The sequence below is a fragment of the Pan paniscus genome, chromosome 16 (genome assembly GCF_029289425.2).
Source record: "Pan paniscus chromosome 16, NHGRI_mPanPan1-v2.0_pri, whole genome shotgun sequence".
NCBI lineage: Eukaryota > Metazoa > Chordata > Mammalia > Primates > Hominidae > Pan > Pan paniscus.
In genome coordinates this window covers 68,939,126-68,962,747 of record NC_073265.2, presented here as the reverse complement: position 1 = coordinate 68,962,747, position 23,622 = coordinate 68,939,126, and the positions used below count along the sequence as shown (strand labels likewise).

The 23,622-nt window shown below is 37.5% G+C and overlaps 1 long non-coding RNA gene across 1 annotated transcript in view; it reads left to right on the top strand.

Annotated features, from left to right (window-relative positions):
- The first annotated feature begins 10,885 nt into the window (after positions 1–10,885).
- Positions 10,886–23,622, top strand: part of LOC106633847 (uncharacterized) — a 231,038-nt gene continuing 218,301 nt past the window's right edge. Inside the window, exons 1-2 of the long non-coding RNA XR_008621234.2 lie at positions 10,886–14,028; positions 20,475–20,538. This is a non-coding gene — a long non-coding RNA (uncharacterized LOC106633847). The remainder of the gene's footprint in view (positions 14,029–20,474; positions 20,539–23,622) is intronic.

Sequence of the window (23,622 nt, the reverse complement as noted above, 5' to 3'; positions counted from 1 at the left end):
AGCTGCAGAAAACACATTCTTCTCATCAGTATGTGAAACATTCTCCAGGATTGACTACATGTTAGGCCACAAAACAAATTTCAACAAACTTTCAAAAATCAAAATTATATCAAGTATCTTCTCAGACCACATGGAATAAAACTAGAAATCACTAATAAGAGAAACTTTGGAAACTGCACAAATACTTGGAAATTAAATAACAGGCTCCTGAATGACCACTGGGTCAATAAAGAAATTAAGAAAAAAAATATTTATTGAGGCAAAAATGAAAACACAACAAACCAAAACCTATGGGATACAGAAAACACGGTTCTAAGAGGGAAGTTTGTAGCAATAATGCCTACATCAAAACTGTAGAAAGATTTCAAATAAACCACCTAAAAATGTATATCAAACCCAAAACTGGTAGGAGGAAACAAATAATAAAGATCAGAGAAGAAATAAAAGACATAGAGATAAAAAGCAGTAAAAAAAAAAATCACTGAAATGAAAAGTTGGCTTTTTGGGAAAAAAAATTTAAACCACTAGCTAGACTAACCAAGAAAAAAAGAGAGAAGGCTCAAATAAATAAAGTCAGAAATGAAAAAGGTAACATTACAACTGATAGCACAGAAACTCAGAGGGTCTTTAGAGACTATTATGAGCAACTATATGGTAACAAATTGAAAAACTTAGAGGAAATAGATAAATTGCTGAACATATACAACCTCCAAAGAGTGAGCCAGGAAGAAATAGAAAACCTGAACAGACCAAGAACCAGTAACAAGATTGAATTAGTAATAAAAGTCTCCCAATCTCATGACTAGATGGCTTTACTGCTGAATTCTATCAAACTTACAAAGAACTAATATCAATTCTTCTCAAACTATTCCAAAAAATTGAAGAGGCGGGAATTCTTCCTCACTCATTCTACAAGGCCAGTACCTACTCTAATACTAAAACCAGACAAAAAAACAACAAAAAAGAAAACTGCAGGCCAATATCCCTGATGCAAAAATCCTCAACAAAATACTAGCAAACTGAATCCAACACCCATCAAAAAGATAATTACACTATGATCAAGTGGAAGTCATCGCAGGGATGCAAGGATGGTTCAACATATGCAAATCCATAAATGTGATACATCACATCAACAGAATGAGGGACAAAAACCATATCATCTCAATAGATGCAGAAAAATCATATGATAAAATTCAACATCTTTTTGTAATTAAAAAAATCTCAACAAATTAGGCATAGAAGGAGCATGCCTCAACATTATGAAAACCATGTATGAAAAATCCACAGCTAGAATCATACTGAATGAGGCAAAGCTGAAAGTCTTTTTTTCTAAGAGCTTTGTCTAAGAGCTTGTCTTTTTTTTTTTTTTTTAAGACGAGAATGCCCACTTTTACTACTCCTGCTCAACATAGTACTGGAAGTCCTAACCAGAGCAATCAGACAAGAGAAAGAAATAAAAGGCATCCAAATTAGAAAAGAGAAAGTCAAATTGTCTCTCTTTGCAGATGACACTATCTTAAATATAGAAAACCTAAAGTCTCCACCAAAACTCTTAGAAATGGTAAACAAATTCAGCAAAGTTACAGTATACAAAATCAACATTCAAAAATCAATAGGATTTCTGTATACCAATAATGAACCAGCTGAAAAAGAAATCAAGAAAGAAGTCCAATTTACAATAACTGCAAAATAAAATACCTAGAAATAAATATAAGCAAGGAGGTGAAAGACCTCTACAAGGAAAACTACAGAACACTGATTGAAGAAATGGAAGAGGATGCAAACAAATGGAAAGACTACATGCTTATGGGTCAGAAGAATTAAAATTGTTCAAATGACCATATTCCCCAAAGCAATCTACAAATTCAGTGCAATCTCTATCAAAATAGCAAAGACATTCTTCAAAGAAACAGAAAAAAACAGTCCTGAAATTTGTCTGGAACCACAAAAGTCCCTGAATAGCCAAAGCAATACTGAGCAAAAAGAACAAAGTTAGGATCATCATGTTATTTGACTTCAAAATATACTACAAAGCTATAGTAACCAAAACAGTATAAAAAGATGCATAGACCGATAGAACAGAATACAGAACTCAGAAATAAATCCATGTATTTACAGAAAACTGATATTTGACAAGGGCGCCTACAACATACACTGAATAGAGAACTCAGAAATAAATCCATGTATTTATAGAAAACTGACATTTAACAAAGGCACCTAGAACATACACTGGGGAAAGGACATGCTCTTCCATGAATGGTTCTGGGAAAACTTGATACCCACCTGCAGAAGAATAAAACTAGACCACACCAAAAATCAATCAAAATGGATCGAAAGCTGAAATCTAAGATCTGATAATAAAAATACTAAAGAAAACATTGGGTAAATACTCCAGGACATTGGTCTGGGTCCAGATTTTTTTCTGTAGGACTGCAAAAGCATAGGCAACCAAAGCAAAAATAGACAAATGAGATTACATCAAGCTGAAAAGCTTCTGCACAGCAAAGAAAACAATTAAAAAGTGAAGAGACAACCTGTAAGATGGAAAAAAATATTTGCAAACTATTCATTCAACACAGTACTAATGTCCAGACTACATAAGGAATTCAAAAACTCAACAGCAAAAAGTGAATAAATAAATAAAAACCCAACAAATAATTTCATTAAAAAGTGGGCAAAGGATCTGAATACACATTTCTCAAAAGAAGATATACAAATGGCCAACAAGTATATGAACAAATGCTTGACATCACAAATCACTAGGGAAATGCAAATTGAAACCGCAATGTGATATCATCTCACCTCAGTTACAATGGCTACTATCCAAAGATAAAAAAATAACAAAAGGTGGCAAGGATGCAGAGAAAAGGAAACTCTTATACACCGTTGGTGGGAATGTAAATTAGTACAGCCACTGTGAATACTAGTAAAGGGGTTTCTCAGAAAACTGCAAATAGAACTACCATATGATCCAGCAGCCCCACTACTGGGTATTTATCAAAAGGAAAGGAAATTAGTATATTGAAGGAATATTTGGCACCCCCATATTTATTGTAGCACTATTCACAATAGGCAAGATATAAAATCAAGTGTCTATCAATATATAAAAGACAAAGAAAATGTGGTATATATTCACAATGGAATATTATTCATTCAATAAAAGGAATGAAATTCTGTCAAACTTGCAGGAACATGGATAGAACTGGGGGTCCTTATGTTAAGTGAAACAAGCCAGGCACAGAAAGACAAATACCACATGTTCTTGCTCGTATGTGGGAGCTAAAAAAGTTGATCTCATGGAGGCAGGGAGTAGAATGATAGTTATCAGAGGCTGGGAAGCAGGGAGATGAAGAGATGTTGGTTAATAGGTACAAATATACAGTTGAATAGAAGAAATAAGTTCTAGTATTTGATAGCACAGTAGGGTGACTGTAGTTAACAATAATTTATTGTTTATTTTAAAATAGCTAGAAGATTTGAAATGTTCCCAAGATAAAGAAATAATCAATGTTTGAATGACAGAAATCCTAATTACCCTGATTACATCATTACACGTTGTCTGCATGTATCAAAATAATCACATGTACCCTATAAATATGTACAACTATTATGTATCAATAAAAAAGAAAAAATATAAATAAAGTAATAATAAATAATAGTAAATTTAAAAAGACACTGGGAAGTGCAAGATGTAGGGGAAGATACTGTTTTGAATGAACAGTTCCTATGAGGTTAACAGAAAAAATGATTCTCCATAGATATTACTCATGAATTTCACAGAGATGGAGCCAAAGGACCAAGTAAAAATGAGATTTAAAATCAGACCAGGACAGCAGTGCTGGTTTTACCACTTGGAAATTCTTTGGCCTTGAACAAAATACTTAATTTTCCAGAACTTTAGTTTCTCATTTATAAAGTAAGGATAACCTACTTTGTGTTGTAAGAATTATATGAGCTGATGATTTATATATGAAAGATATTTGCTTCATTATAAACCACCCAAAACAATAATTTCAATTTTGGGGTTTGGCAATCTAGTCAATTTTTTCTTCAGGTCTTGCCTGGCATCCTTCACGTGACTGCATCTTCTGATGGCTCAACAGAGGCTGGAGAGTCCAAGATGACCCCACCCTCATATCGGGTCACAGGTGCTGGCTGATGGTTGGGATGCCTTCGTTCTCCTCCACATGGTCTCTCATCCGCCAACAGACTAGATTATATATCTTCACAACACGATGGTCCCAGTTTCCCAAGAGCAAAAACAGAAGCTGCTTGGGGCAAGGTTTCAGAATTTGCACATTATTTCTGCCACAATATTATTTCTGTGATCCAGAGAAATCACAAGCCCAGCCCAGATGCAAAGACAGGCATGTCCTATTGCAATGAGGCTGAAAACAGGGAAGGCGTTTATTTGGGCTATTACTGTAGTCATCTATCATGTCCGTTAACATGTGGATGTTCTCAGCCTTTCTCCTTCCTGCTACTTTCTCTCATCCCAACCCAGTAAAGATAATATTGTCTTTGTCTTTCCAATTTCACCCATTCCCCGTCTTATAAGATGACTGCAGGATTTGCTCATCTGACTCTATGGATGTTTGTGATTTAGAATTAGGAGAATGATTAGAGAGGACCAGAAAAAAAAAGGAAGATGGGGGTAAGAAAAAAGTCTATCCCAGTGGTGGTGGTAGGTTTTCAGTGCATTCTGGGTAGAAACGGAGGGCGAAGCATAGGTGAGAGGCTCTAGATCTGCAGAAGATATATGAGAATAAAGAGGTGAAAAAAGAGAATTTTAAAGAGGCTTATTTCAAAATGAAAGTAAAGAACTATTTTTTAATTTCTTTTGACTACTGGATTTTATTTCTTTGAATGTGACTTTGTCTGGAGATCAGGTCATACTGAACCTTAGAATTTATTTGGGTAAAATATGCAAAATGCCTCTTCAGTATGTAAGATATAGTGGATATTCAATAAATGATACATGCTATAATGATTATAATTATTTCTGGCTGCTACTTTCCAATGTTTTAGGCTAAATATGGTAGGTCTATTTTCAGGCACTCAGGTAGTTCTTGCCTTCATTCTTGTTCACCCCTTACAGTGAGATATTACTTTTGCAAAACCCAAAGTAAAAATCTGGGACATTGCTGCTAGATATTAAATGCAGGTATGGCAGAAAGAAGTAATTCCATTTTCCTCCTTCTCCATGCAACATTTAAGGCCATAGATCCTGAGGAAGCTGTCAGAAATACAAGCAGCACTGGCAGAAATTCACTGGCATAGATTTTTGGGACTGTAGAACCAACAGGTCTTTTTCTCATCATCATGAGTACATGAATTTCCAAAGACCCTGATCTCATATTGCTCTGTATTCTTTTGAGGGGGACCTTCCCTTTCATTTTTCTATTTTGACAATGATATTTTGAGTCATTTTGGGGCCATGTAAGATATACTTTAAAGTCTCCCAGAGGTGACGATGTTCTCTTATTTGCAAATGAACATTTTAATAGGAGTTTTCCTAATTTTACTCATTTTCTTTTCTCTTTGTTACTATACGAAATTATTTTATGTAACTATTTATTCCCTCATTTGTTTTCTGTCTTTCAGCTAGAATGCAAACCACATGAAGTTTGGGACCTTATCTGTTTTGTTTACCACTGAAATTGAGAGCATTAAGAAAAGTACCTGGCACAATTAATATTTGTTGAATAAATGAATGAATAAATTTTCCTTCAGAATTTTTTATTACGTGGAATACTAAAGTGTTGTCAGAACATAATGGGCTAGGTACATCTCCAGAACTTCATAAACTTGAAAAACAGGGAAGTAAAACTTAAACAATAAGGTCAATTCATAATGGTCCAGAACAAAGCAGTGCAAAATCATTTGAAAAAGAACGACTGGATTTAAGGCTTTAAAGACTCTGTATAATATGATCGAATGTATTAACATAGATAAAGAAAGAATATGTCAGTTAGAAAAAAGGCTGGTCAGTCATGGAAATACAAATTAAAAGACAGGCAGAGAGGCCATTTCCACCTCAAAACAGGGGAGAAGGGAGAATCCTGGCTTTTGGACTTCGTTGCATTCCCACTGAAGGGCTCTCTCTATGGTGAGAAGTCTTTAGGCTATCCCAACTGAGTGCCACTGAGGCCTTAACTCATCCACCTGATCTTGAGTTCCTGCTTAGCAAGCTGTCTTCTGATGGTGATTCAATTTCCCACCTAGGTTTGCTTTCTGGGAGAAAGTGTGCTGGTCCTAACTACCAGAGGCCTCTGGGCCCTACCATGGTTATACTTCTCTTTGTAATGTAACTACTTGGCATTCCTGTGTTGTATATCATTCTCATAATCTTGGCTAATGGGAGTCCAGCCTTGAGACTCAGACCCATTCTCAGCATGCTGGCAATTGTGGTTTTGAGCCTGCATAGCCGCAAGTCAGACCTACATTTTGGCAGTTCACTGTAATGGATGCTTCCCCGTGAAGACTCCAAAGACATCACCATCATCATCTTGTCGTGCCATCATACCTTTGCTATAAGTCACTCCCTTTTGATTCAAACATCTTTAGAAAAAACTGAAATGACCTTTGTAACAAACATATTGCACAAACACTGCCCGTCTAGGAAGGTGTGCCGTTACTCCAGTGAGGCCATCATTGCTCCAACCATTCCTCATCTCTTCTTTGGTGATGACCTTCAAGACCGTGTACAGTAATCTGCTATGATGTTAATACTTGATTTAAATTCAAGCACTAGTTTGTGCCTCATGCCAGGCAGAATGCCGCTTCCTGAGGGGCTATGGTATTTAGCAGGACCCCCTGGGAGACACTGGGCCTAACCCCACAATGAGAGCACCCACTTGGTTAACTACCAACTCACCCGACATGCTTTAAAGTGGTATGTTATTGATTCTGGAGGTTAAATCCTCAACCAAAGATAAAACTTTTCGAACACTCGATACATTTTAATGAATCTATCTCAGATACAAGGGGCAATTTCTCTCTAATAAATTTAATTTTTTTACAATGACAGCATCATTAAAATAGGTTTACAGCTTATCTCCATGAAATAACAACTTTTAAAGGACATAATAATTCAAATTTATAACTCCTAGGATCTTTGTTTATGACAGCTTTCCTCAAAAGCTCATTTTTGTATATTCATTCTTAATTTACTTGTTGGGCAGTTTTATTATGAATGTTAGCATTTTCCATTCCTAAGCATTCTATTTTTGCTTACACATGTGAAAAGAGGGTGTTTTATATTCTTAAATCTTCCTTTTAATATTCAAAAGCCATTTAAAAGTTTCTGAAGGGTGAATATGGAGACAATACTATTGAGAAGAATGTGCACAGTGGTTCTCAACCCTGGCTACACATTAAAATCACCTAGAGATGTTTTAAAAATAACTACCCAGGTCCCACCTGAGAACAATTAAGTCAGAATCTCTGGAGATAGTTTCCTAGGGGATTCCAATGTACAGCCATGGATGTAAACCATTGAATTATAAAACTCAGTTAGAAGGGTATTAGCTCTTCTAGGTATTAGAGGGGATGATCAACCAGTAGCCATTGTTTTCTTCTTTTTAAAAAATTTTGATTAATTTAAAAAGTTGACAGATTAAAAATTATATATATTTATTGTGTGCAATATGATGTTTTGAAAGAAGTGTACATTGTGGAATGGCTAAATCAAGCTATTAACATATACATTACTTCACATGCTTGTCATTTATTTGTGGTGAGAACACTTAAATTTACTCCCTTGGCGATTTTCAAGAATACAATACCTTGTGATTAACAGAATCGAGTCCGCATATTGTAAATGGAGCTCTTGAATTTATTCCCCCTGTCTAACTGAAACTTTGTACCCTTTGACCATCATCTCCTGTTTCTCCATATCTCCCCAACTGCCAGCCTGTGGTAACCACCATTCTAATCTCTGCCTCTATGAGATCAGCGTTTTTAGATTCCACATGTGAGTGAGATTATGTAGTATCTGTCTTTCTGTGTCTGGCTTATTTCACTTAACATAAGGTCCTCCAGGTTCATCCATGTTATTGCAAATGACTGGATTTTCTTCTTCCTAAAGGCTGAAAAGTATTTTATCATGTGTATATACCACATTTCTTTATCCATTCCTCTGGTGGTGATCACTTAGGTTGATTCTATCTTGGCTACTGTGATAGTGCTTCAATAAACAGGGGACTGCAGACATCTCTTTGACATACTATAACCTTTGGATATATGCCCAGAAATGGGATTGCTGGATTATATGGTAGTGTTATTTTTAATTTTTTGGAGAACCTTCATACAGTTTTCCCTAATGGTTGCACTAATTTACATTCCCACCAGCAGTGTTCAAAGGTTCTGTTTTTCTCCATATCCTCACCATTGGTTTCTCATCAAACAGAAACTGCCCATAGATGTTCACCAACCAGGTGCTTCACTGTCTTGCGTGGGGTCACCAATCATCCTAGCTTTCTCAGGACTAAGGAGTTTTCTGGGACATGGGATTTTTAGTACTAAAACCAGGAGAGTTCCAGTGAACTAGGGTGAATTGGTTACCCTATTTGTGGATGAACATAAGCTGGTTTGCGTCCTGTAGATTGAAATGGGACTGTCATGACTCTGTCTTCTGAACTTCAGCTGTAGGCTTATGTCCACCTGAAATTCTGAGCTCATCTGGGGCCCTTCCATTTGATGTTATGGACACACAGACTGTCAGCTCACTCTGGTTCCTCGGCTCAACCATCTAATTTTCATGAAAAGGGATTTTCTCATGGTCTTTTATAAAGATTTTAAGCATGGCTTTGAGCCTTTAAAATCAGGAGGTGTCTCCTGTTTATTTGCACTTGAGTTTGGGTGCCTTTCTTTGGGCCTGACCTTACTGAATCCCCAGTGTATGTGGGGGAAGAAGTATGGTACCAATATTTATTGAGTGCTAGGTGCTTTATATATGTGATAATACTCTGTATCAACTTCATGAAGTTGATATTTTTTTTTCCAGCAAAGTAAACTGAATCTCAGAGAGGTTGAGTAAATTTTAAAGCTCAAACTCAGGTTTATACGATTATAATTCCATGTTGTCTGCACAATGTTTCTATTTTCAGTGCTTAATACAGACAAGTTGAAGAGGGAAACTGTGAATATCCAGAGATTTTGATGAGGTAGTGGAAAGATAAATTAGTAATCACCCATTGATTTTAAAGTAACTTTTCTGACTGCTCCTAGTTAGGCAAAAAGCATCGAGAGGTACTGTGGTGAATGGTGGATTTTCCTTGTTGGACATAAAAAGAGGTGGTCATGTGGATGCTCTTTATTTAAGCATTAGCCTCAGTTCAAGTAAATCACATTAGGAAAGTATGATTTTGCTGGTTAGTATGTCAAAGAAAACAACTGGGATATAAAGAAGTGTGATGCTGTGTGTTGCAGCTAAAAAAAACAAAAACAAAAAAACAGAGGGATTGAATCCTGAAGGAGCCACTTTTTTACTCACCCCTGATGCCTCTGGCCCAGTGGTTGCAGCAAGATGGCCCAGGTCTCCTAAAAACATGGAGAGGCTCCTGGGCTCTGTGAGTGAGAACAATGAGGAGTAGCAATAGTCGTGGATGGAGTTAGGTTGGAAATGTTCATCTATGAAGTAGTGGGAGGTGAAATGCACCCCAAGTGCTCAGTGATGTTCTTTTAAAAGACAAATGTTGCTATAACTGGCATCTCATCTATTATAATTTTTACATATAATTTATTTTAGTAAATGCTCATAGTGATTTTTTTTAAAGGAAACCATATTAATTATACGTTTCTCTTAACCCTGACAAAACTGTCTAGTTGGGATACTGTGATGGTTAATACTGAGTGTCAACTTGATTGGATTGAAGGATGCAGAGTATTGATCATTGGTGTGTCTGTGAGGGTGTTGCCAAAGGAGATTAACATTTGAGTCAGTGGGCTGGGGGAGGGCAGACCCACCCTTCATCTGGTGGGCATAATTTAATCAGCTGCCAGCCAATATAAAGCAGGCAGAAAAACGTGAAAAGTGGGGACTGGCCTAGCCTCCCAGCCTACATCTTTCTCCCCTGCTGGACGCTTCCTGCCCTCGAATATTGGACTCCCTTGGGACTCGGACTGGCTGTCCTTGCTCCTTAAGCTTGCGGACAGCCTATTGCGGGACCCTGTCATCATGCAAGTGTAAACTTAGTAAACTCCTATCTATCTATCTATCTATCTATCTATCTATCTATCTATCTATCTATATGTATCTATCTATCTATCTATCTATCTATCTATCTATCTATCTATGTATCTAGGTATCTGTCTATCCATCCTATTCTGTTCCTCTAGGAAACCCTGACTAATACAGATACCATGGATGTAGTATTATTTTCTGATACAGTAGTGAGTATCATAAAAACAGGTCTCATCCACTCATTCAAAAATAATTTGTTAGTGTCCACCCTGAGCCAGCATTGTGCTAAGTGATGGAAAATAGTAGCAAAAAGCCCCAGTCCCTGTGCTCACAAACTGGTTAAGGGGACATACAGATAACCAGTACTCGTAACTTACTATGGTAGAGTAAGTCCTGATAAAGGATGGTCTAGGTTGCTACAGCGGCTCATAAGAGAGGATCTAGGAAGGGCTTCCCAGGGGAGGTGAGTTATACACTGAAATCTGAAGTATGAGTTGGGCAGAAGGTGGTTAGGGTTTCTGGTGGGGCTGGATAGAGAACATTCCAGGCAGAGAGAGCAGCAAAAGAGCCAGTCAAAAGAGCATTTGGAGAAATAAAACAAGTTCAGTATAGGACATGGTGTATGTGTGTGTGTTTGTGTGTGTGCATGTGTGTTTGAGGAGGAGGGAATGGGGGTGGCGGGAGATAATGCTGCAGAGAAATACTGAAGCAAGGTCATGCAAGGTCACAAGCCATATTAAAAACTCTGAAGTTGATTATAACAGGAACAAGGAAGCATTGGTTGGTGTGTACAAAGACATAAAAAGATCAGATTTGAGATTTGAAAGGTTTTCCTGATTGCGGCATCAGACTAGACAGGAAAGAGGAAAGCATGGTGGTGAGGAGACCAATTAGAAGGTGGCTGCAGAAATCCAGTTGAGATGTGATGATTGTTTAGCCAGTGGTGCCTGTGGAGTTGGAGAGAAGTGGACTGATTCAAAGACATTCATCACATGGACATCCTTGGCATGAGGGAAAAAGTGGAGAGAAAGATGACTTGGGTATTGAGTCATTTTCAAAGATGATGAAGGCAGAGGTTAAGATGACAATGAAGTTTAATTGGGTTATATTGTGTTTAAGGGGCTTAAGGTGGGTGGTCAAAAGGAACTATTTGGAAGTTGGGCATATGGGTCTGTTGGCTAACAATGGATTTGTGTTTTGGAAGTCAACAGCATATGAATGTTAACTGGAGCACCCAAGGAATGTATGTAAAGAAAAAGGGAAGAGGACGTAGCCCAGGACTCTGGGGATATGTAAGGTATGGGTAGAAGACAGGCTCAGGAAGAAGACTAGGAAGAAGTAAACAGAGTGGTTGGAGGAAAAATAAAAAGTTATATTGTCATGAAATCCAGGAAAAGAGGGTATTTCAAGAAAGAAGAAGCAGTCAGAAGTGTCCAGACTTCCAAGAGATCAAGCCAGATAAGGACTGAGGAGTTCCCATTGGTTTCAGCACAGGGAGGTTCTTGTTAATCTTGTGAAGCAGATTGGGAGAGGGGTCAGTAGCCAGATCACAGTAGGCTGAGATTTCCAGGGAGGAGAGGAAGTGGATATAGCAAGAGTGCATCTCCTTTATTAAGAAGGTTGGCCGTAAAGGGAAGGAAAGAGGGCAAAAGCTGGAGGGACATGTGGAGTGCAGGGAGGATTTGGTGGTGGTTGTGGTGGTGATGGTGAACATGAGGCCTGCTTTGGATTGTTTTTCAAATAAAGGAAGCCAACAGAGAGAGGAAGAGGCTGAAGAGATAGAGAGGGAGGAGATTATGGATACAGAAATGCAGTCAGGAGAGGGGTACAGAGTACAGGCAAGTGTGGGAGGGATAGGTGGGAAGGAGAATGGACCGAGTGTAGGTGCAGGCGCTAGTTGGTAGCAGGAAGCTGAGGAAAGCCGAGTTTTATTTTCCCCAATGTTGGAGGTGAGGTTAGATTCGTTGTCAATGGTGGCAGTGGAACAGAAAGACTGAAAAAGGATAAGACCTGAAGTAAACAACTGTGGAGGAGGAATATAGGACAAAAAGAGAGACATAATTTGCCTTTCAACAATTTCTCTCTATTTTTTCTGAGCGTTTTTGGGCCCATAAAAATAAATAAATTGGGTTCTCTTCATGCTTTCAAGAAAAAAAAATTACCTTTACAGCTACTTCTGGAAATCTTTCCCTGGAAGCCAGGAACCAACTGATAACATTGTACAATGTCCCATGAAAGTAAATTTTCTCAAATAATAATAATTGTACCATCTATGGAGGTTTGGGTATAAGAATAGGGCAGTCTTTTGGGGACACTTGAGTTCTTTAGCAGCAAATGGAAAATTAGACCTTTTATAATGATGCACCTACTGAGCATCAAGTGCTGGAATCATCACAGCAGCTTTCTAAGATGGGTATTACCACCATCACCTTTACAGGTGAGGAAAGAGAGACAGAAGTTAGAGAATTTATTCAAGACCAACTATTGTTGAGGGGCAGAGCCAGGATCTGAACTGAGTCCAAAATGTTTCCATTATGAATTATTTATTCAATGCATTTGTCATGGGGAAAAATCCCTGGTTCCCTGGTTTCTCTCCTTGTTTTCCCCATCCTGTAAACTAGATTTTCCCTGTATGTTTAATGAGCCATTTTGTATTTATATTTCTCTACAGTTGATTAAGTATGGGTAGATTTTAATGTGCCAACGTAAGCTGTTTTAAAATCTTAAAAGATTTTCTCGGGAAATGTTTTCTCAACCAAAAAAAAAAAAAAGATATCAGAAATGATGTTGGGACAATTGGCTATCCATATGGAAGACAATCAAATTAGACATCTAACTAATGCCATATATCAAAATAAATTCCAGAGGGGCTCAAGTGCGAAATGAATAAAGTCAAACCATAAAAGTTACAGAAACAAAATGAAGAAGGATTATTTATAACCTAGGACTCAAGAGGCCTTCCCACACAAGACACAAACTCAAAAGCTGTAAACGAAAAGATTGATAGACTTGATGCCATGTACGAGGATGCTAATTACAGCATTGTTCATAATGGTGAAAAATGAGAAGCAATCTAAAGTTTCTTTAATAGGGAACTATTTAGATACATTATTGAACATTTACATCACAAAGGAGTAATGAAGCCTAGTAGTTAAAAGCATGCATTCTGATGTCAGACTATCTGGGATTGGATCTCATCTCCACCAGTAATTTGCTGTGTTTTTGAGAAAATTAACAATATTACCAAATTTCCTTAATTTCTTCCTCAATAAAATAAGCATAATAGTTTTATTAACCTCCTAGGGTTATTGGAGAATTAAGTGATTTAATAATGTAAATCACTTAGAATAGATCCTTAACATAGTTACTTCCACAAAAGTATTAGCTATTGTAACAAAGTAGCACTTGAAAAAGAGGTAGGCTAATGTGAAATGATTCAGTACAATTTTAGACATACTGTTAAGAAAACAGATTTCAGGACAATGTTTAGAGTCTGATTCCATTTTATAAAAATTTATTTGTATTTACATATGCATGCATGAAAATGAATAGAAAAGAAGACTATAGAACAAGAAACCCACCAAACTGTGAATGGTTGCTATTTCTGGAAGACAGTAGGAGTGTTTGGAAGGGAATATCACATTTCACACTAGATACAGTAATTTTATATTGCTTCAGTCTTTTATAAAGAGAATGAAGTTACACACTGTGTTAAGAACAAAAGGAAGAAAGCAGAAAGGAAGGAAGAAAAGGAAAGGGAAGGAAGGAAAGGAAGGAAGGAAGCAAGCAAGGAAGGAAGGAAGGAAGGACAAAAGCAAGGGAAGAAGGGAGAAGGGAGAGAGGTAAGGAAAATGCTTTTAACATGCTCTGCTGTCCATATAGGATAAGATTCATAGCATGAAAACACAAACACCCACTGTGGCAGGGGTACTGCCCCCTCCCTTTCTGACATATCATACCTAGTCTTAGAAATACATCATGGGGCACAGCATCTGGAGGGAAGAAGGAAAGAAATAGAAACGGGTAGTCCAAAACATATGGTCCAAATAATCTTTATGATGAATGGAAAAATCAAGTCTAGGCAGCTGACACAAAATCCAGGCATTAACTTAAATGGAATATTGAGTTTTGTTTTGAATCAAGAATCAATTCTCTTTTCTCAATAAGACCATTAGTGATTTTCTTAAATCTTCTTTCCATATTTGTGCATGCTTTAAACAAGAAGAGGATTTTTCTCATAAATTTCCAGGCTAGTTAAAGGAGAACACTGAGGGGTGTGTGTGTGTGTGTGTGTGTGTGTGTGTGTGTGCACGCGCATGCGTGCATGTGTGTGTGTTTTCAGCATTTCTCTTTATATCTCCATGGAAGAGACACAATTTAGAGAGGAAACTCATTAAATGGAAGGAACCCAGGATTGTGAGGTAGGAAACCTGACTATACTATTCTTTCCGATTGCAATAGTTGTGTGTCTTTCAGCAAATTGCTTAATTCTTTAGCTGTAAACAGCAGAGATTATCTGATAACTTTTGGTCCCTTCTAGTTTCCAAAATTACAAGATTTGCTGCATAATTTTTATTAAAAAATGATTACTCTCTGGAATAATTGCAGCGAGAATCCACTTGCTTTTTATTAGGTTGTATATTAGGCTTAACTAATGGGGGTATGGTATCAGTATGGAAGGTGATTATTTAGTCTTTTTCTTCATTGGCTAACTCTATTAGAAATAGTCTGTTCAGTTTCAGGCACTGTACTATGACAGGGACATATGAAAGATGAAATGTTATGCTCAGGGCTGGGCATGGGGTGGAGTGGGGAGGACAATTCACTCATAAGAAGTTGAAATCCAAGCCAATAGCTTGTGTGGATATTGAATCTAAATATCTAAATATATGTATAACACATATGGTGCAGAAAATGTAAGGGGAGAAATTATGCAAACTGACATGGAGATATTGAAACTCCTGGGGCTGTGGCAGAAGCAAATATGAAACTGCCTTATAAGAAAACTTTTCACAGTATTCCCATAGGAGTTAAGCTCACAGTTAAAATATCACAGGCCTGCATAAGAAAATGAATTATCACGACAGTATCAGCAGATAAAACTAATAGAATAAACATCTAATAAATGGAAATGTAATAAGCTATCTGAAAGAGATTATAAAATATGTTTAAAGCACTTAATAGATAAATAAAAATTACTGAAGAACATGACAGTATGTGATGGTTAATTAATACTATCAACTTGATTGGATAGAAGGATACAAAGTATTGATCCTGGGTGTGTCTGTGAGGGTGTTGCCAAAAGAGATTAACATTTGAGTCAGTGGGCTGGGGAAGGCAGATCCATCCTTAATCTGGTGGGCACAATTTAATCGGCCACCAGCGAATATAAATCAGGCAGAAAAATGTGAAAAGGAGAGATGGGGGTAGCTTACCAGCCTACATCTTTCTCCCATGCTGGATGCTTCCTGCCCTTGAACATTGGACTCCACGTTCTTTAGTTTTTTGGGACTCAGACTGGCTCTTCTTGCTTCTCAGCTAGCAGACAGCCTATCTTGGGACCTTGTGATCATGTAAGTTAATACTTAATAGGCATATATATTTCCTATTTGTTCTGTCCCTCTAAGAGAACCCTAATACAGATTTTGGTACCAGGAGTGGTTCCAGAGGAACAGAATATTAAAGATGGAGTTCTTTCATTGGTTTTGGGGTTTTTGGAGTTGGCTTCTTAATATGATTAGACCCCAAAATGCTAAGGACTCTACTTCTAATAGTATGGAGAACACCGATAGTCCTTGGAGTGAACTGTTTAGAGAGTTATGCAAAATAAATGCATTTGACATTCCTGATTCCCTGTTTGTGAGAGGCAAGGAGTTGAGTGACTCTCTACATAATACCTTTGACCATATGTGGAGAACCAAGAACACAATGAAGCTAGTTGGTTGCTCCAAAATTCAGCGGACAAAGTGATGAAAGAAAATGATGAACTCAGGGATTCTGTCTCCCAGCTTCAGAAGCAGATACTGAGTCCCAAATCTGCTGAGATTGCCCTGAGAGAGAGTCTTATCCCTTGTGGAGAAAGAACTGAAATTGTGGAAAAACAGACACAAGCTCTTATCATGTGAGAGGCTGACCTGCAATGAAAGATGCATGCACAGCCTCACTAGGTGTCTACTGTTAAAGTGAGGGCATGGATTGGAAAAGAATGGGACCCTGCAACTTGGAATGAGGATGTGTGGGAGGACCCTGGTGAGGCTGGGGACACTGAGTTTGTAAACTCTGATGAACCATTTTTTGCCAGAAGGAACGGCTTTCCCATCCCCAGTAGTGACAACATCCCCTCCCTGACCCATGCTGCCATGAGCCTTTCCATCTCTGTCTCAGGAGATAAACCCTGCACTACCTGAGGCAACAGTGATGGCCTCCCCTGAGGCAGTTGCCGGGCGAAATAATGTTGATTCTCCTCAGAAGCCACCCCCAACACCTCTGTTTGCTTCTAGACCTATAACTAGACTAAGTCCTGGTAGGCCCCTAGAGGTGAGGTTGAGAATGTGACCCATGAGGAGGTGCCCTATACTTGAAAATAACTGCTTGAATTCTCTAATTTCTATAAACAGAAATCTGGAGAACAGGCATGGGAATGGATATTAATGGCATGAGATAATGGTGGAAGGAACATAGAGTTGGATCAGGCTGAATTTATTGATTTGGACCCACTAAGTAGGGACTCTGCATTTAATATTGCAGCTCAGGGAGTTAAAAAATAATAGTTTATTTGCTTGGTTAGCTCAAATGCGGATTAAAAGATGGCCTGCCGTGAGTGAGCTGGAAATGCCTGATCTCCCTTGGTTTAATGTAGAGGAAGGGATCCAAAAACTTAGTGAGATTGGTATGGTGGAATGGATTAGTCACTTTAGACCTACTCATCCCATCTGAGAGGGTCCAGAAAATATACCCTTTCCCAATGCCTTGCAAAAAAGATTTGTGAGGGCAGCACCTGCATCTTTGAAGAGCCCTGTAATTGCTTTTCTCTGTATGTCAGATCTAACAGTGGGAACCACAGTCACTCAACTACAAAATTTAAATACAATGGGAATAATTGGATACCGAGGTGGCAGGGGCCAAGTGGTGGCACTCAACCATCAAAGGGAAGGTGGGCGTAGCTATCACAATGGACAGTAGAGACAAAGCGACAATCAGGATAGTCTGATTTGTGTAGAGCTCTGGCATTGGCTAATTAATCACGGTGTTCCTAGAAGTGAAACTGATAGAAAGCCTACTGCATTCCTACTTAATTTATATAAGAAGAAAACTTCTAGTTTGAATGGACAAGACGAATTTGAATTATAAAAACAGAATCGGCCAGGCGCGGTGGCTCACGCTTGTAATTCCAGCACTTTGGGAGGCCGAGGTGGGCAGATCACTAGGTCAGGAGATTGAGACCATCCTGGATAACACGGTGAAACCCCGTCTCTACTAAAAATACAAAAAAATTAGCCAGGCGTGGTGGCGGATGCCTGTAGTCCCAGCTACTTGGAAGGCTGAGGCAGGAGAATGGCGTGAACCCGGGAGGCAGAACTTACAGTGAGCCGAGATCACGCCACTGCACTCCAGCCTGGGCGACAGAGTGAGACTCCATCTCAAAAAAACAAAAACAAAAACAAAAACAGAGAATCACGGCCCCTCAATCAATTTCCAGACTTGAGCCAGTTTACAGACCCATAACCCTTTGAATGAAGGGGAGGCTGGGTCCCCTTGAGGAAGGACCCCACTACATTACCAACAATTTGTGCAGTGAATCTTCCACCCATCCTTCACCAAGGAGACCTCTGACCTTTTACCAGGGTAACTGTGCACTGGGGAAAGGGAAGTGATCAGACATTTCAGGGACTACTGGACACTGGCTCTGAGCTGATGCTGATTCCAGGGAACCCAAAATGTCACTGTGGTCCTCCAGTTAAAGTAGGGGCTTATGGAGGCCAAGTAATTAATGGAGTTTTAGCTCAGGTCCGACTTACCATGGTAAGAAAGAAAGACCATTCTTTCCCCAATGAACACTCCTGGAACCCTTGTCAAATATCCATTGACTATAGATGAAGATATTTATTTCTGGACTCTAAATTCTACTTTATTGAGCCATATGTCTATTTGTGTACCACATTCTCTTGATTATTATTGCTTTTTAGTAAGTTTTGAAATTGGAAATTGTCAGTCCTCCTACAGTGTTATTCTTTCTCAAAATTGTTCTGGATATTCCAGGTTATTCACAGTTCCATAAGACATTTAGAACGAGCTTGCCAATTTCTATTATGAAGTCAGCTGGGATTCTGATAGGAATTGCCTTGAATCTGGAGATCAATTTGATAGTGTTATATTGAATGCCTCTTCATTTCTTTATGTTTTCTTTGATGTTTTTCAATAATATATTATAGTTTTAGAATGTAAGTTTTTCACTTTTGTTAAATTTATGCCTAAGTATTTTCTTCTTTTTGATGCTATTGTAAACAGAGTTGCTTTCTTAATTTTTGCATTTTTCATTGCAAAATCACTTCATTTGCATTGTTCATTGCAAGTATATGAAAAAACAACTAATTTTTGTATATTGATCTTGTATCCTACAACTTCACTGAACTCATTTGTTAGTTTTTTTGTATGAATTCTCTAGAATTTTTAATATATAATTTGTCATATGCAAATAACAATAGTTTTACTTCTTCTTTTTCAGTCTGGATGCCTTTTCCTTTTCTTGCTTATTTGTTCTGGGTGGAAACCCTAGTACAGTGTTGAATAGAAGTGATGTGGGGTGGACATCCTTACCTTTTTCCTGATCTTAGGAGGGAAAGCGTCCAGTCTGTTACCATTAAGTATGTATGATATTAACTGTGGGTTTTTTTGAGGATGCATTTTATACCTAAGATTTTGTGTGTGCACGCTTTTTTTGATGTTAATATAAATAGTATTGTGTTTTTAATTTCAAATCCCAGTTGTTTTTTACTGATATATGGGAAAGTGATGGACGCTATTATGCTTACCTTATAGCCTGTAAACCTGTTATTATTGCTTATTAGTTTTAGGAGGGTTTTTTTCCCATCAATTCTTTGGCAATTTCTACATGATCATGTCATAAGTGATATACAGTTTTGTTTTTTCCTTTCCAATGTTCATATACTTTCTTGTCTTTTCTTGCCTTATTTTATTAGCTAGGACTTCCAGTATGATCTTGAATAGGAGTAAGGGAGGACTGCTTGTTCTACTCCCGCACTTAGGGGAAAAACATCTAGTTTCTCATCATTGAATATGTTAGCTATAAGTTTTCTGTAGATTTTTTAATGAAGTTGAGAAAGTTCCCCTTTATTCCGAGTTTGCTGAGAGTTTTAAATCATAAAAGGGTGTTGGATTTTGTCAATTTCTTTTCCTGCATGTATTGATTTGATCATGTGATTTTTCTTCCTTAGATTTTTCTTCTCCCCATCCATTGATGTGATGGGTTACAGTAATAAATTTTTGAATGTTGAACTAGCCTTGCATACTTCAAATAAATCTCCTTGGTCATGGCATATAACTACTTTTATACATTGTTGTTTCAATTTGCTCACATTTTGTTGAGGGTTTTTGTATCTGTGTTCATGAGAGATAACCAATTGCATGATTTCTTCTTGTAATGTTTTTGTCTGGTTTGCTATTAGGGTATTAGAAAGTTTCCCTCTGCTTCTGGAAGTGATTGTAGATAAATAGTACTATTTCCTCCCTAAATATTTAGTATGACTCAGCAGTGAAACCATATTGGCCTGGTGCTTTCTAGCTTGGAAGGTTAATTATTGATTGTGTTTTAAAAATAGATATAAGCCCATTAAGATCATATATTTCTTTTTGTATGTTTGCCTATTTCAAGGAATTGTTGCATTTCATCTTTGCTATTAAATGTGTGGGTATAGGGTTGCTCATAATATTCTTTTATTATCCTTTTAATATCCCTGGGATAAGAAGCAATGAGTTCTCTTTCACTTTTTGATATTAACAATTTGTGTGTTCTCTCATTTTATGTTGGTTAGCCTAGCTAGAGGTTTGTCAATTTTATTGATCTTTTGAAGAACCAGACTTGGTTTTATTTATTTTTCTATTGGCATTTTCTGCATGATCAGTGATCATGGTTTCTAATTTCATTGATTCCTGCTCTAATTTCTATCATTTACTTTCTTCTGCTTGCTTTAGGATCACATTGCTCTTCTTTCTCTAGTTTTAAAGTGGAAGCTCAGATTACTGATTTTAGATTTTTCTTCCTTTCCAGTATGTGCATTCAATGCTATGAATGTTATCCGAAGCACTGCTTTCACTGCATCACACACATTTCGGTAAGTTCTATTTTCATCTTCATTTAACGAAACATATTTTAAAATTTATTTTGAGACTTCTTTGACCCATGCTTTATTTAAAAGTGTGTTGTTTAATCCTCAAAGCTGTGGTTTCAGGCTGATGGTTTTCAAGGGAACTATGGAACTGGGATAGTGTGGTGGTGGTGGTTCGATAGAAGGCAAGTTAAATACCATAAAGTTCACTGTTTTTACTGAGATCCATCTCTCTTTTTTTAATAAAATAAATACTCTTCAGATTGTTGCAAGCCTCTAGTTAATAACCCAAGTCCTAAAATTTTGATGTAGACAAATTTTGCCTGTGGTCTTGTGGCTTTTAGGGAGAAAATAATTTTCAGAGGTCCTTACTCTATTTTCACTGATATCCTGAACGTTGTTTGTTGTGCTTGTCATCCACAGCTGTTCTTTGGTGAAGTGTCCATTCTAGTTTTTTGTCTATTTTTAAAATTTGGTTGTTTATTTTATTTTTGTTGAGTTTTTAAATACATTTTATTTTGGAACAATTTTACATTTATAGAAAAGTTGCAGAAATACTCCAGAGAGTTGCCACGTAACTCTCACCCAGTTTCTACTATTGGTAACATATTTCATTGCCTTGGCATATCTGTTAAAACTTAAGAAATCAACATCAGTTCATTGTGATTCACTAAACTCCCGACTTACTCTAGATTTCTTAGTGTTGCGTTTTGAGGATTATTTATGTATTCTGGATAGAAGTCTTTTGTCAGATGTATGATTTGCAAGTCTTTTCTCCCAGTCTATACTTTGTCTTTTCCTTCTCTTATTTATATTAAGGTTACTTTTAAAATGTCAGCGAAAGTTATTTGGATGCTGTCATTTTTTGTTTCGGTCTTTGAATTTATCTTTGATGAATATAAATGTTTTAAATAAAATAGCAGCAATATATTCTAAAATATCATGCTTGGTTTGACTTATTAAATAGTTTATGAAAAAGTTTTATTTTATATTTACATTGTTTTTGACTTAAAAATACCAAGTGTATTAATCTCCTTTACAATTTAAGACTTAAGCCTTAAAATTCAGGATACAACTGTAGCACGCTATTAATGCCCAAGGGCAACATACTTTTTATGGTGACCAATCAACTGAGATTCTAAAATCAAGTTTAATAATGACTGAAACATCATGACTTGGTTATCAATGCATGTAATTTATACCCCTTTGCAAGTTTAAAGGCATTGATCTCTAGTTATTCAGGCTTGGACATTTTCTTCTGCCCTACCATCTTTGCGGTCCCAAGTGTCATGCCCCAGTAAATGCTTCCATGCCTGTTCCTGAACCCAAAGATCTGTTATTGAATGGGACAGAGACTGAATGACTAAGGAAACTCTAGCTGCCTCCAGCTCCACACTTGGCTAAGCTGTAATCAGCTCTGTGTGAGGCTGGGCATGGAGCAGGTGTAGTCAACGTCCTCCTCTCTGTCTCGTCTCGGTTGTATCTTCATTTGGTGCCGCTCTCACGGACGCCTATCTTCCTCCCTCTGTCTGTTCCTATTGTCTTTCCAGGCTCCTGGCTGTCCTTTCTGTCATAGCAGCCCCAGTGATTTTGATAATGTCAGCAAGAGCCGAAAGCTGTCGCCCATCTGTGATAGTTGGATAGGGAGCCGCATGAAATGCTGAGGGAATGGAAAAGAGAGTGGGGGCAGTCAAGTGTGGCAAGGGTGGCATTTGCCATAGGTACTGACCACTTGTGAGAGTATTTGTTGCTCTTCAGCATAGTGTAGGAATGATCACTGGAGGGGAGGTCAAAGCCGGAATTTTCAGCTGACACTGGATTTGACCAGCTGCCTGCCTTGGAGTTGTGGTAGCGAGAGACTCACTCTGTTTCTCCCTGGGCTCAGTTTTCTCATCTGTAAAATGGTGCTGGGGATAATGTGCTGGACCTGGATTACTTGATTCTTACGGTCTTTCAAGTTCTAATGGTGTAAGTAGGATAGTGTTCTTCAAACATTTTTTGCTCATGTACCTCCAAACAACTTTTTGAAAAACTATGATTCAATGCACATTTTAAAGTTGATATCTAAAATTTTGAATCTTCTATTTAAATAGTTGCAAAGGATATGATTTCCAATATGTCATAAAAATTGGTAGTTTTAAAGAGAGAATTTAAAATTTAAAAAAGTATCCATTGGAATTTAAATGCCATACTCATATGAGTATATCATCCACTTAAGAAATCTACAAACTCTTTTTATTCAACATTTTAAAATTGTATATTTCCCTTTATCCATGATATTATATTCCACTTTTCCCACAGGATTTTATATTAATGCATGTATGATTTATGCTTGAAAACTTTTTATTGATCACTCTATCATACTTATCATAATAAGATTATGCCTTATAAATTCAAATTTTAAAATTTGTTTTCTTTTCTATGACCATAAGGCTTTAAGGGCTAAAAATAGTCTTCTGTAATAGGTTGTAATTATAATTATTATTGGTACATAGTTGATCAAAAATAAAAACATATATTGAATTTTTAGAATCATGCATTGTATAATGACATTTTAGTCATTGACGGACTGCGTATACAACTGTGGTCTCATAGAATTATAACGGAGCCAGAAAGTTCCTATCACCTAGGGACGCAGCCATCTTGATGTTGTAGCCTAATGCATTACTCACATGTTTGTGATGATGCTGGTTTTGACAAAGCCACTGCACTGCCAGATGTATAAAACTAAAGCACAGGCCGGGCGCAGTGGCTCACACCTGTAATCCTAGCACTTTGGGAGGCCGAGGCGGACGGATTGCCTGAGCTCAGGAGTTTGAGACCAGCCTGGACAACATGGTGAAATCCCGTCTCTATTAAAAATACAAAAAAATTAGTCGGGTATGGCAGTGTGCACCTGTAGTCCCAGCTACTCAGGAGTGTGAGGCAGGAGAATTGCTTGAGCCCGGGAGGCGGAGGTTGCAGTGAGCCAAGATTATGCCACTGCACTCCAGGCTGGGCAACAGAGCAAGACTCTGTCTCCAAAAAAGAAAAGTAAAGCGCATACAGTTATGTACAGTACATAATACTTGGTAATAAACAACTATGTTA